The sequence below is a fragment of the Leucopleurus acutus genome (genome assembly GCF_964270905.1).
Source record: "Leucopleurus acutus genome assembly, chromosome: 19".
NCBI lineage: Eukaryota > Metazoa > Chordata > Mammalia > Artiodactyla > Delphinidae > Leucopleurus > Leucopleurus acutus.
Genome location: NC_139161.1, coordinates 23,536,515 through 23,551,445, shown reverse-complemented (window position 1 = coordinate 23,551,445; position 14,931 = coordinate 23,536,515). Strand labels below are relative to the sequence as shown.

Here is a 14,931-nt window from a genome sequence, read left to right as displayed (position 1 = left end):
AGTGTGGGATCGCTGCAGTAAAATCGAGGGAAAGGAGCCCTCGGAGTGTCTCGGGGTGTGGGGAGCGCAGGGCGTGGGCCTCGCATTCCTGGACGGTTGAGACGCCACAGCTGATGATTATCATTATTATTCCTGCTCTGGCGTCTCCGAGCTTTCATCCTGCAGGACCCTGCCTTGCTGGCCGGGCTTCACCAACTAGCAAGTCCTCCTGGGGTGGGGCAGGGCAGGGCGGGCGGCTCCTGGCTGCAAGGGAACACGACACCATTGTGGGTTTCTTCCCCAGTGAGACCAGGGAACTTCCGAACCCTGGAAACAGGGGCAGACTTTCTCAAGGGGGAAACTGAGGCACAGAGCCAGGGTATGATGTGACCGAGATCATGGGGGCCTCCCTCTCCTGCCGCTACTCATTAGACCATACTTATCCTTCTCCAACTGGAGCAGATCTTGTCGGCCTGGAGGGGAGCCAGGGAAGGCGTGGATGCTGGAAGAGAGAATTGGGTCTGGGCCAGGACAGCAGAACTGGTACCTTCCTTGCCAGGTGCTGTGGGCATCACGAGGTCAGGCTCCTGGTTTCTTGTCTCTCTGGAAGTTCCTTCCTTATGGGTGGATCTTCCCCAAGCCCCTGAGGGAGGCCAGCGCTGCAGACACGGATGTGCAGAATGCCTGGCTCTCTCGCATCAGATGCTACAGCGCCTGGAGAGGAAGAGCCCCGGCCTCATAAAGATGGGTCAGGCCAGGGGCAGAGGCCCAGACGATGGCTCCGAGACAGGGAAAGGGTCGTGTGTGCCTGCACGCACACATCTGCTTATGCCAGGCTTCCAGCAGTGACACGTCCCTGCCTGCCCAGATGAGATCAAAGAGAGAAAGACTAGGAGGAAACGTGAACAACACCTGATGACTGGGTGGGGGGCTGGGTGGGATCCCATCGGCAGTGGGAACCCCAAGGAGAAAGGAGGGAGTGACCTGACCAGCTGAGGCTGAGACCCAGTTGGCAGGCGCTAGAGTCACCTTTCCTACTCTCTGCTGGCCACCTAGAGAGCCGCAATCTTTGGGAACATCTTCTGGCTTAAAGCAGAGGTGGGACAACACAGAAGAGTGGGCTGAGGAACTTGGAGGAGAGAAGACAGTAAACAGGGCTTCAGGGGCCCGCACAAGCTCTCACATCCTCAGTGCCTCCCAGAGCCAGCCCACCAGCATTCATTTATCTAGCATTTATTAAGCAGCTCCTGTGTGCAAGGCGCTCACTCTGCTTGGAGCTGTGGGTGTAGATGCTTAAGACACGGCCTCTGCCCTCAGGAGAAAGACACATCTTCCTATTTGGTTTCACCCCCACTCCACACAGTGCAACGCCAGGATCCCGGGCTGGGTCCCAAGGCGTCTTCCTCTTTGGCCATTTTTGGCTATTCCTGCACTGGCTCTTCTGTTTCCACTGTCAGCTCTGAGTTCACACAGCAGCAAGGCTCCCTAGAGCTCTTACCGCATTCTTGACACTCACCCGGCTGAAACATTCACCCTTCAGCCACAAAAGTCATCTCTGGAGCTTGCCACTGCGATTAGGTGGCTCCCAGAAGACGCCCTGTTCTTCGGGTAACCCTATCCTCTTCCAGATCAAATACAGCCTGTAAAACCCGCGCCCGCTTGCCTTCTCCTGTCGGTGACCCGAAGAACCTGCAGGGGTTCCCTGTTACTCAGCAGATACAAATGGAACTTTGGGGCTATTTTCCAGAGCCCTCCCATGCACTTCTTACCCAAGGGTGTCCCTACGCACCCCCAACACACCCATCTTATAATGTAACTCAACATCTAAGCAAGAGCGAAGAGCTCTTTAAGGGAATCACTTCCACATTTATAGTTGATTTATTCAACAAATATTTAATAACAGCCGCTCTGTACCAGGCACTGTGATACACACTGAAATGGCTCTACTGGTGTCTAGGGCACACACGCCTCCTGTCCTGGGGGAGCCCATGAACTAGCAGTCAGGACAGACACTAATAATGAAAACAGAATGGTATGTGTGGTCAGACTGGATGACCATCCGGGGTTCCTGAGAGTCTGGGCATTTCCACTGTGGCCGCAGAGATCTCCTTTACTTCCTGCCTGGATTCTTCACAGAGCAGAGTGTGCCTTGCTGGGGAGGAGTGAAGAATGTTCCAACAGGATGTCCACATGGTAAGACCCCAAGGACATCAGCCCCCATTCTGTTTTCTCCATGGGGGCGGGGGTGCCTAGGTCCCGCCCTTCATGAATTCAGTCTCCTAGGGAAGTGACACAGGAAGCAGGGACAGAATTAAGAGTTTAAGAATTCCACGTCCATATATGTATACATATAGCTGATTCACTTTGTTATAAAGCAGAAACTAACATACCATTGGAAAGCAATTATACTCCAATAAAGATGTTTAAAAAAAAAAAAAAAGAATTCCACGTCCAAACAAACCATTTGGGCCATGAAACTGACAAGGGCTGCAAAAGGCGCTTCCCGATTTCACCATGCTGGGAAATACCAGGTCCCGCCACCTCTCCAGAAAGCAGCCACCTTGTTGAGGGTGAAATCCACTCTCCTCTGTTCTCTGACTACATCGCCCACGAGAGGTAGTACCCCTGTGTTTCATTTGGAAACTTGTCCATGAATGAAGGCTCTAACTTCTCATGCAGATGTTGGATGTTGAGTCAGTGTTTAACCACTGTAATTGGCAGAAAAAGTCCTCCAACTATCTAACCAAGAAGAGACACTGCAAATTCCACCCTCTTGCTCATCTGCTGCTCTCTGTGGGATGCAGAAAATAAGGAAAAGTTATAAAGCATTCCCTACTCCTGATGTTCCCAGAAAACTTCTGTAAAACTGACATACAGGGCTTCCCTGGTGGCGCAGTGGTTGAGAGTCCGCCTGCCGATGCAGGGGACACGGGTTCGTGCCCCGGTCCGGGAAGATCCCACATGCCGCGGAGCGGCTGGGCCCGTGAGCCATGGCCGCTGAGCCTGCGCGTCCGGAGCCTGTGCTCCGCAACGGGAGAGGCCACAACGGTGAGAGGCCCACATACCGCAAGAAAACAAAACAAACAAAAAAACCCCTGACATATTTTAAAGGGCTTCAGATCTGATGACCCTCATTCTCTCTAAGTGTCAGCATCCCATATGGAAATTTTTTTAGAGGTAGTGATGGTGGGTGTAGGTGGGGGGGACACATTCTTGAATACAAGCCTCCTGGGTGCCCTCCTGGGCCCCTCTCCTGGTGGGGGTCTCTCCCTGTTTGGTGCCTCTGTCACCTGGTTGTGAAACTGGAATGGGCCCCAAGAATGCTGCGGAGGTGGCAGGCGAGGCGTGGCTGGCATGTGCAGGGCAGCAGTAGAGCATTCCTTCTGAGGGGTGCCTGGTAGAAGTGAAAGGGGCTTGAGCTCTAAAACAAGAAAAGCGTCAGAGAAAGAAAATTTTCAAAGGCTGCTGCCCTACGTTTGTGGGAGTTTCCTGAATCAACGGGCAAATCCCTACGTTAGAAAGAGTTTCTTTCCCTCCTTCCTCACTCCCTCCCTCCCTTCTTTTCTTCCTTCCTTTCTTTTCTCTCTCTTTTTCAAGGGAAACACCTTTCTCCTCTCTTCCAGCCTCAATTCTACCATCCTTTCAGGTCAAGCTAACGGCCAACCTCTTTCATACAACTTTCCCATCTAGTCAATCTCTGGTGGTCTGCTCCTTTCTCTGAATTCCCATTGCATTCTATTACACTCTGGGGTTTGGTATGACTACACGGTGTCTCGCGTTCCCCAGCTGTTTTATGTACATGAGTCTTGTCTCCCCAACCGGGCTGTAGATGTCTAGAGGGCAGAGGCCATTCCTTACATTTTGGAGTCCCTCAGCCCAGGGCTGGGTATGTAATAGGCCTTTATTGAGACCTTCATTTGCCTTTTACTTCTCGTTAAACATCAGATAATTCACACAGGAAAAAAAATCCTTAAGTGTAATAAATGTGAATAAGCCTTCATTTGGGTAGTGTCACCAACCGTCTTATACAACATCAGAGAATTCTTACTGGAGAGAAACCTGTATCTGATGTGTCCGTGCGAGAGCCCTCGGGTGAGTCTGGAGGCTTGGACGGCACCTCTGACTCAGTGTCCAGGAATTTAATTACATAGAATGTGATGTGCGGAAACCTTCGCTCAAGATGAGACCCAACATCGGCGTGGACGTTACAGAGAAACCATGAATCCGAAGAATGTGGAAAAACCTCCCTCAAGATCTTCACCAACCAGCATCAGAGGATTCACCTGAGAATCAAGAGCAGTGTAGACGCAGGGGATACAATAGGCCGCGAAGGGGCCACAGCTCCTGTCTCCGTACAGCTCGTCTCTAGACCCATTTCCCAGCTGAAAAAATTGAGACTTGGAGAGGAAGCATTGTCTACCGTGGGTACAGCTGGAATATCACAAAACTTTGATTAGCACTTCTTCTTTTTTAACTTGAAACACTCCCGTGTCTCACTTTCTTTGTCATTATCTCTCACTAGGGAAGGGAAGGGATGATTTCCCCCCTAACGCTTGTTATCAACGGAGAAACGGGGCTAGAGGGGCTGCATCACTGGTCCAGTGCACAGGTCAGGATAAGAGCTCTATTCTCTGGGGACCTTAATTTGATGTGCTGGGGACCATGCTAGGTACTAAGGGAGACCAGAGGTGAGAAGAGAGGTCCTGTGCCCTCAAATAGCTTTTAACCCAGGGAGGGAAGTGATCGGTCCTTAATATCTGCTTTAACAGAAGTGCACATGAATTGCAGCAGAGGCATGAAATGCAGGAAAGGAGCCCTACGTTCCTTTGGGGGAAGTAGGAAAAGCCTCACAGAGGAGGTATTGTTTTAGCTGAGACATAAAGGATGAGGAGTTTGCCAGACAAACAAGGGAGGATAGGGTGTTCCAGGCAAAGGCGTTGACGTAAGAAAGGGCACGGCTGTCGAGGATCCTGAAGAAGTTCAGTATGTAAAGCATGGGGTGGGGGGCATAAGCTAGCCAGGCACTCAGACAGGGGGAAGATAACGTGAGGCCCTTGAACGCCTTGCAAAGCAGTTCCGATTTCCCTTTAAGCAATGGAAGCTGTATTAGTTTCCTACTGCTGCTGTAACACATCACCAAACACTGAGTGGCATGAAACAACACAGACGTATTATCTGACAGTTCTGGAGGTCAGAAGCTTCACCTGGCCAGAATCAGGGCGGCAGCGGGCTGTGTTCCTTCTGGAGGCTTTAGGGAAGGGTCCGCTCTTTGCCTATCCCTATTTCTAGAAGCTGCCCACATTCCTTGGTGCTTGTCCCTCTCCCATCTTAAAGCCAGCAATCACACCCTTCTGACCACCGCTTCCTGGTCACATCTCCTTCTCTGACTCTCATGTTCTTGCCTCTCTCGTCTAAGGACCTTTGTGGTTTAGGAGTCTGACGCCCTGGGTTCAATCCTGAGTCTGTCACCTAAGGCTTATGTGACCTTAAGTTATTTCCTACTTTTACTTCTCTCTGCCTTGGTTTCCTCATCTGTGACATGCGGATACCTACCTCAAAAGGAAGTTGGAAGGATTCTATGGGATAACAGAGGCGCAACATTTAGGACAGTGGAAAGCACTCAATAAGTTGGGGACATCTGGGTGCTTAGTAGGTGCTAAGAACAGCAACCTGGTCAGGAAAAAGACATGCACAGTCAATGCCACGCAGAGCAGAACCAAGCTTCCTATGGGGCCCATTTCCACGGGACCATCAACACGACAGGAAGGAGGTCTCCAAGCACCAGGGAATTCTTTGGCACAGAGGAAATATGCAGCTCCTCCGAATGGCAACACATTGCTCAGGGGAACACGCACCTTCTTCGTCTCTGTTGGCAAAATGAAATGAGGGATGTAAGTTGCCCCTGTCTCTTCCCATTCTTAGGTGAGGCTCCGTCTGTGTTGGATAATATTAGAGAGTAGGTGATGTTTTGTTTTAAGCTCTTCCCTGAGATCTCTGAAACAGCTGTTTGGTTTGACACAGGGCCAGTTAAAGACCTGGTGACATCTTACCTATGCACCCAGTATGATGGTAAGTGTGCTTCTCAGTCGATGGGCACCTGGTTTAGGGCCTCTTGCTTCCCTATCTTCTCTGTCCCCAGTTTCTGTCACCAATGAATGTGAAGCTATAAAAGAATATCTCCTTCCTGTTGCTTTTTTCTCTAAGGAACTCCAAAGGAGTGGCTTTGGATCTCCTAGAAGTTTACCTGCAAGTGGATAAAACACAGGACACCCAGTTAAATCTGAACTTTTGGATAAACAATGAATAATTTTAGTAGGTCCCAAATGTTACTATGTGTTTAGTACTACTTTAAAACCAGATTATTTGATTAACCAGAATACTCCGTTCCCTAAGTCCACCATATAACACTTTACTCTATGTTCTGTGATGTAATCTGCAAGGGAGATTGGTATGCAAGCCCTGAAAGTTCTAGTACCTTCTAGAAGGTGGCTTTCTCTGTACTAGTACAGGGAAGGGAGGGAAGGCTGTGTTTCTAGAGGGATGGCAAGGGTCAGAATAGTAAGGACTGGTCCCTCTTATTTCCCTGATATGAATGGTGATAGCACTTCAGCTGTGACACAGTTTCTTCTTCTGCCCAACTCTGAGATTCAGAGAAGCTCAGATCCTGCTCTGTATCTCACCTGCCCTCGCCATTAATGGGGAGCCTCATTCCCACTGCTCCATGACCTAAGGATGACCAGGATACCCATTCTGTTTAGGCACACTGAGATTTTTTTGTCTTTATTGCTGTCTTTGATGTTGAATAGGTTAACGATGATGACTCTCACCATCTATGGCATGTAAGTGAAAGTCTGTCTTTGGATTGAGTGTGTGTCATTTGTAGTCACTGTTACGTGAAACACATAAATAAAAGAACGGTTGAAATCTGCAAGGGTAGTCACTGTTGGCACTAGGTTTGCTCAGGGTTTGGCTCCCAGGCTGCATCCCATATGACTCTGCAATCTCGAATGATCCTCCTTTTTTTACTCACCTCTAGCTCTCACTCTAAGCTTCCGTCCTTGGTCTGTGGGGGGTAAACACCTGAAATCCTCCAATTTACCTTGTTTGCAGGCCAAGGCTCAGCCTTGCCACCAGTGAGGGCTTCAAGCAGATGGTCAGTTGCTGGTCACTCCCTGGTCATCTGCAGGCCACTCTCCACTGCAGCGTATTATCCAGCCTGGTGCTGTCAGGTGGGACTTGAGTTTTCACATCAAAGCTGTTTAGACGTGTTGTGATGGCTGATTTCTACATCTCTATATGCACCCCATTTAAGTATCGTTTCAGAGACTCTATAAGTAAACGCAAAAGATTATAACAGTTTATGAAATGGGAGGTGAAGCCTGGATTTTACCCCTCTGGATGTGAAGGAACCCACCCAGCCAATGGCAGGAGGCTGGGCCCCACAGGATTAACTGTGTCCTCTAGCGCCTCCATCACTTCTAGAAAAAGGTGGCCCTGAGGGGCCAGGGGAATTAATGACTTAATGCCTACAAAGCTCTAGGAACAACTTGCTGCAGGTAAGGTCTCATTATCGTTAATTGTTGTTATTATTGTTGTTATTGTTGTTCTTAACCCAACTCCTGTGAAAAGCTGCCACAGCTTGGTTAACGCCCTCAGGTCAGGGGTTTAATGAATACCTCTGAATGCCAGAGGCCCCAGGCACTGGGTTCCCGCCCCCCACATCCAGGCTCCACCTCCTCTGAGCTCCACCTCCTCTGAGCTCCGCCTTCAGGGTCCTCTCCACCCCCAGATCTTCCCAGGCGCTACCTGAGGGGCTCCATCATTCTTCAGTCCTGCTAACAACTCCAGGTCCCACCGCAGCCCCCAGTTTCAGACACCCTCATCCCCTTTGCCACCCCTCCCCCATAATCTCACACACCTCCTTTGGCCATGCCTTCCCTTTTCTGCAGTTTTCTGGCCCCCCCAACACGATTATTGGGGCTCCCAAACTGTTCTCCTGAGACGAGCCTTTTGAGGGTCACAAAAGCTAAGAGGGGGTTCCCTGAGCCCTGTCCTTCCCCCTTGCAGCCCCCATGTCCCGCACTGCATCCCAGGTCTCCCATCCCACCTCTGTGAGAATTTGGGGATTGTTCCTCAGGTAGCGAGGCCGGTTGGGTGGATTGCCAGGTTTAGGGTTGCGGAGTTTTGCATGAACGCACAGCCCCGTGCAGCCGCCTTCTTTAATTAATTAATTCCAATTTTTAAAAACCATGTCTTCCATTGGACCTCAGTGCATGCCTCTGGGGCATATGTCACATCAATTACTGACAACAATTAAGCATGCTGCCTAAAAGAATCCCAGAACCTCTTTAAAGACTCCAACACAATTCGGGCCTAACTGCCTTAGATCACTCCCCTGTAGATGGACCTTGAGGCAGAACCCCCCCAGGGGAGGAATTGGGCTGCAACAGTCCATTTAGAGATGGGAGATGTTCTCCTGCTGTGGGTCCCTGCCCTGGACTGCCCACACTCCCTAACCCCAGGATTCCTCTTGGCCTTTGCTTAGATATCCAGGAAGCTAAGCTATTGCAGGTAGTGTGGTAGCCTGTTTTCTCTGGGGTAGTACCAGCGTCCCTCAGATCCCAAAGCCCACCTCTCTACTGTCCTAACTGGCCATCTTGCATGGATAAAGATGAATCTCAGACCCTCACACAACAGGACAGAGACTAAGTTAATCTGTCCTTCCATCCGTAGAGATGGTAGATGCAGGGTTAACTAATGCTTTCACAAGTGGTTTGAATGAGGAAGATGGTTAGAGAGGCTGCTTGAGGGTAGAGATGATTTCTTCATGGTCCTTGATTCCCACCTTGCATGACAGACACTTAGTAGTTATTTCAGGAAGGTTGATAGAATGTTGAAGACAAGAAGGGGAAAGAGCAGCAGTGCCGCTACAAATAGTTTTTCCGCGCGCGAAGCAAGTAGGCAGAATGGGATTGGCCTAAAACCTTAGCCTCATTAACATTGTCCTTTCTACCCAACTGGAATTTAAAAAATCATTAATAGGCCAGCTAAACATGGCTTTCCTTATCTATTTAACTCATTTCTTTATTGGCGTATGTGAGTCGACCGTGAATCACTTTGTCCTTTTATGTTGGCCAGAATCGTGGCTGGCCATCTGAGTCCAAACTTCCAGACAGCAGAGACCACATCTGTTCCATGTGGTTTGTATGGTGTCCAGCAAAGGGCTGCAGTACCGTGTCACAGACAAGTCCTGGACTTGGACCCTGGAGACCCAGGATTTCATTCTGGCCATGTTACCCTTAAAATCCGGACCTTGTTTTTAATTTGCTGTTAAAAATAAAGAGCAGAAAGGTTTTCTGCCCTTCCTACCTCCCAGGGTTGAGGGAAGGATTAAATGAAATACTGTAAAAGAAAGATTTGTAGAAATTGTCACATATGTGTTTTCTGTTTGTTTTTTGGGTTTTTTGTTCGGTTTTGGTTTGGGGTTTTTTTGGCTGCATTGGGTCTTTGTTGCTGTGCGCGGGCTTTCTCTAGTTGCAGTGAGCGGGGGCTACTCTTGGCTGCGGTGCGCGGGCTTCTCATTGCGGTGGCTGGTCTTTGCTGTGGAGCACGGGCTCTAGGCGCGCAGGCTTCCGTAGTTGTGGCACGTGGGCTCAGTAGTTGTGGCTCGTGGGCTCTAGAGCGGAGGCTCAGCAGTTGTGGCGCACGGGCTTAGTTGCCCTGCAGCATGTGGGATCTTCCCAGACTAGGGATCGAACCCGTGTCCCCCACATTGGCAGGCGGATTCTTAATCACTGCGCCAACAGGAAAGTCCCCATATGTGTGTTTTTTTTTAAATTATGAAATGCATTTTGATGATAAGGACACCAGAGGAATCATGATCCAAACTCTGAGATGTTTCAAATGGAGAAGCTGATGTATAGAGACCACAGCTGTAGGGAACTATGAACCAAATGATGGTCCCAGGCCATGCTACGGCTAAAACCAGCTGAGACTGAAGTGACACTGGCTATCTCAATGGCCTCCCTCATCTCCATCCCCAAAGCAAAACAGCTCCACTCACATACCTGGCCTTGTGGTGCATTCTGGCATTTGTTTTAACTTTTCTCTGGAATTTTAGTGGGGGTGGTGGGAGCTGAGGGGGCACAGAATGAAAGTGCCCATGGACCACATATACACATGTCCACAAGTGCACGCACACGTACAAGCCCCATGGCAGACAAGCCAAAAGTCCAGCTTTCTGAGCTGTCTTTAAACATTATTGCTTAGAGATCTGAGAAAAAAGAAGTGAATACAAAAGGGGAGTCCAGGACAGCTTTATCCATTCTGTAAAAGGGGCAGTTTCCAATAGGAAGGGCTTAAAGATGAGAATTGGATAGTAACTCTTAGGAAAGGAATGGAATTCCAAGGTATTAACGAACACAGTCAACTTTCTAAAGTAGAATCCTAGGTATCAGATCTGGAAGGCACTAAGAGCCATATAATCCCCTCTTTTTACAAAGTCTCAAAGGTGGAGTGATTGTACAAAGGTCACAGCACTACAAGTATTAGGGCCTAGGAGACCACGACCAGGGCTCTGGCCCCAAGTCCGGTGCAGTAGGACGGGGTTACATTAGTTAATGGGTGGGCAGGGAGCCACAACGACTGCCCCTCTATAAGTACAGGTGGCAAGAACTATTACTGACTATAATTGACTGGGGGTACACCCCTGGAAACTTGGGGAGCAAAGAAACACAGTGAATAGGGAGCTTGTACCAGCCTGTCCAGCTCACCTTACAGGAACAAGATAACTCTGCTGCTGTTTAAATTAAATTTGTGAAGGTTTCCAGAGCTGTCAAAATATAAAGAATTTTCACTAAAATTTTTAAATCAAAAAAAAAAAAAAATGGTGGGCCCAGTGGTTAGGATTCCAGGCTTTCACTGCCATGGCCCAGGTTCATTCCCTGGTCAGGGAACTGAGCTCCCGCAAGCCACGTGGCGTGACCAAAAGAAAAAGTGGGGGGCAGGGGGTTCTGTTGGTTTCTGCCCACGGCCTTAATGAGAAAGTTAGTGAAGAACTATCCAGGGCCAGGAAACCAGGATGACAGAAGCCTCGTCTTCCAATAAGGCCAGATGTGGGTGCTAAATGTTGCCTATAATGACTGCTAAGACGAAGAAGGGAGGCACTGGGACTAGCAAAGTGATGACAGCCCTTCTTCCTGTAGCTTCTCAAGGGGGAAGAGTTAAGGGAGAGCAGAGGGACTGGGCTCGCCTTGCCAGGCCCAGGGCCTTCCAGAGTACCAGTTGCCAAGGCTTCAGATACACAGGGCAAGTTCCAGGGTCCTGGAGAGAGCAAGGATGAAAAAAACCATGAACTAAAGGAGATGCAGATGTAGAACTGAATATTAGAATTATTGTCCCTCACATGGCCAGGCTACCTGTTTTAAATCCAGAGGAATATGTAGCTGTTTTTCCGAGAAGGCCTGTTAAACCCTTTGACAGGACAGCACATTGGGAGTCCTGCTTTGCCTCCATTGTTGACTGGGCTGGGTGACATGGGCTGAGCCAGTAAACATACCTTGGCCTGGATTTCCTTCACTGGGAATAATACCTGTTCTGCCTGCTTCATGGGGTTGTTGCAAGATCTGATAATGGACATAACCTTTCTGCAAAAACCATAAAGCATGCTTCAAATGGAAGGTGACAATATTACTATTCCAATGACGAGGAGCCCTTCAGAGGTTTGGCCTGTGGGTAGAAACTCCTAGAGACTTGGTTCTTTAGCCGTCACTCTGCATACCCCTCTTCCAAGCAGGACAGCCCTGACAGGCAGAGGGTGGGGGATGGATCAAATGTCCAAGAAGGCAAGGCTGGACACCTCAGTCAGATATTCTAGGCTCACCAGCCTCCACGGATGCCAAGTTATTTCTCACACTGAATCTAAGTCTTTTCTTTTACTGCTTATGCTTGCTTCCTCCTGTTCTGCCTGAAGATTTTCTCTACTTGCTAAAATATGATATCATTTTTAGTGTTTACCTACTGAAGACACTCACTATTGAAGAACATGACCCAAAGTTGCTAAATTGCAATCCCTAGAGTATGGAGTCCAAGTGTAATAAAAACCAAGCATAGGTTTTTGAAAGTAGCTAAGGACGGAGTTAACCCTCAAACCCCTTTATAAAGTTTCCATCTCTTCCCTAACCTTTTCCCAGACTCAGGTCATTTTACTCTCCACAGGAATTTTTGGGGGGCTGCTATTTTGGGGAGAAATACCTGCATGTGTCTTCAAAATGTTGAGAGCTCAGCCTCAGTGCAAGAACATTTGTTAAGTGTGCTTTTAATAATGGAAGGATAGGGCTTCCCTGGTGGCACAGTGGTTGAGAGTCTGCCTGCCGATGCAAGGGACGCGGGTTCGTGTCCCGGTCCGGGAAGATCCCACATGCCTCGGAGCGGCTGGGCCCGTGAGCCATGGCCGCTGAGCCTGCACGTCCGGAGACTGTGCTCCGGAAGGATAATAAGGAATTCCAAGTAAGATAAAATTTGGAGGGACTTCCCTGGTAGTGCAGTGATACCGGTTCGCTACCTGGTCCGGGAAGATCCCACATGCCACAGAGCAACTAAGCCCATGCGCTACAACTACTGAGCCTGCGCTCTAGAGCCCACAAGCCACAACTACTGAAGCCTGCGCGCCTAGAGCCCGAGCTCCGCAGCAAGAGAAGCAACCGCAATGAGAAGCCCCCGCAATAAGCCCATGCACCGTAACAGAGTAGCCACTGCTCGCCGCAACTAGAGAAAAGCCCGTGAGCAGCAACGAAGACCCAACACAGACAAAAATGAAAAAATAAATTTATTTTTTTAAAAAAAAGGGTTTCCCTGGTGGCGCAGTGGTTGAGAGTCCGCTTGCCGATGCAGGGGACACGGGTTCGTGCCCCGGTCCGGGAAGATCCCACATGCCGCGGAGCGGCTGGGCCCGTGAGCCATGGCCGCTGAGCCTGCGCATCCGTAGCCTGTGCTCCGCAACGGGAGAGGCCACAACAGTGAGAGGCCCGCGTACCGCATAAAAAAAAAAAAAAAAGTTAAACTTTGTAAATCATCAAGGAAGTTTGGTTTATGGTGGGAAAGGTCATGCCTTGGCTCTACTCCATCTAAGGCCTTTACCTTGCTGGGTTCATTTCCCCTCTCTGTACTCCAAGCACTTTCAATTATGGACTACTTCTCTTGGCTATGAACTTGGATAAATGCTACCTTGTTAGCTAATAGTACCCTTAATTATATTAATGATTAATAGCTAATTAGTCATAATGCTATAATACTTAAATGGAGGCTTCCTTTCTTTCAGCAGCTCCCTGTCTCAAGCGCACGCGCGTGCGCGCACACACACTCACACACATATCCCCTTCCCTATTTCTGGCCACAGAACAAGCACGGCTCTAAATATGTTCTTCTGACCACCCTGGGTGATCTCCACATTTCTCGTTTTTATTAGCTGTTCCATTACTCTAGCGAATGACCACTACTGCTTATATTTTGCCTCTTTTATTTCTGTCTTCTGTGACTCACACTGCTCTTCAGTAACAAGGAGGCCAGAGTCAAGTTGTTTGTTTTCTTACCTTATTTCATAAACCAAAGAAGTTCTTTTACTTCTAAATCTCACTCGGGCCTACTTTTCTTCACTTCACCTTTCCCTGATCTTAACCCGCCCCCTACTTCGTGGAATCCCACCCCCCAGAACCCAAAGCTCCCTCCCACTCTACATTTTGGCTTCCTTTCAGCAGCCACGCCCCCAAACCCAAGAAGAGCGGTGCGCACGCGCACTCCACGCCTTTACCTGGGTGCCCGGGAGTGGGTGGAGTGGGGGAGGCGGGGGTGGAGCGGGAATCGGCAGTTTTGTGGGCGGCGGAGCGCTCACAATGTGAGCAGGACGGAGAAAAGGTGCGCCGGGGCCGGCCCCGAGGGCTGCGCATGCGCGCCGCCGCGCCCAGCGGCCGGGATGCCAGGGGGGCGGGCGGAGGGAGGTGTCGGGCTCCCCGTAGGGCGGGGGGGCCGGAGAGGGAAGGGGCCGCGGGCGCGCGCGCGCTCTCGCCGGCGCTCGCCCTCCCTCCCTCCCTCCCTGCCCTCCTCTCCGCACACACAAGCACACACGCACACCCCCTCCCCTGCCTCCCTCCCCGCGCGCCGCCCGCCCCGCCGGCCCCGCTCGCCCTCGCGCGCTCGGAAGGGAGTCGCGAGACGTCGGAGCGGCGGCCACGTAGCGCTGCGGCGGCGGCGGCGGCGGCGGCGGCGGCGGCGGCGGCCGAGGCCGGGACTGCGGAGCGGCCCTGAGGACAGACGTTGGGCAGGGGGGAGGGGCCGGCCCGGCCGGCGGTTGTTACTCGAGCGCCGCGGCTACAGGCCCCCCGCCGCAGGGATGGACCGCCGAGGCGGTGGTCGGGGCGGCGGAGGCGGAGGCGGCCGGCCCGGGTGAGTAGGGGCCCCTGCCCCCAACGCACACGCCACAGTCGCGGCTGCGCCCCTGGCAGCAGCCCTTCCTCTCCGCCGCCCGCTGAGCCGACTGGGGCTCTGGGCGCCGGGTGAGCCCTTCGCCAAGGCAGCTGCGTCCAGTAGGCCGGAGCAGCCCCCATCCGGCGGGGAGGCCCGGGGCGCTGCGCTCTTCTGGCCCCGAGCCTGGGCCGGGGGCGCCCGCTTCTGCACCTTCGCCCCCTCCTTCCCGGACCCGGGCCGGACTCCAGTTTTGCAGAGTCCGCTCGCCCCCCGGCCCGAGGAGAGGCTGGTGTTGCACGGGTTAGCGGGCCGAGGGGGAGGTTTGCACCGGTCCTCCTCCGAGGAGTCGCCTGCCCTGAAGCTGGTGGCTTGCACCCCCTGCCTCCCCTTCCTTCCCTGCGGCTGCGCCCAAACCCCCAACCCCCGGGAGTATTGTGCCGCCTGAGATAAAATGTATCTAGTGTACAACCGCCCAACACTCACCCGGAGGGT

At 51.2% G+C, this 14,931-nt stretch overlaps 1 protein-coding gene across 1 annotated transcript in view; it reads left to right on the top strand.

Moving 5' to 3' along the window:
* The window catches only part of ZNF652 (zinc finger protein 652), a 250,610-nt gene that overhangs the window by 165,190 nt on the left and 70,489 nt on the right, over positions 1-14,931 (top strand). The window contains exon 2 of the mRNA XM_082860865.1: positions 14,197-14,418. The gene's annotated coding sequence lies outside the window, so the exon portion shown is untranslated. The remainder of the gene's footprint in view (positions 1-14,196; positions 14,419-14,931) is intronic.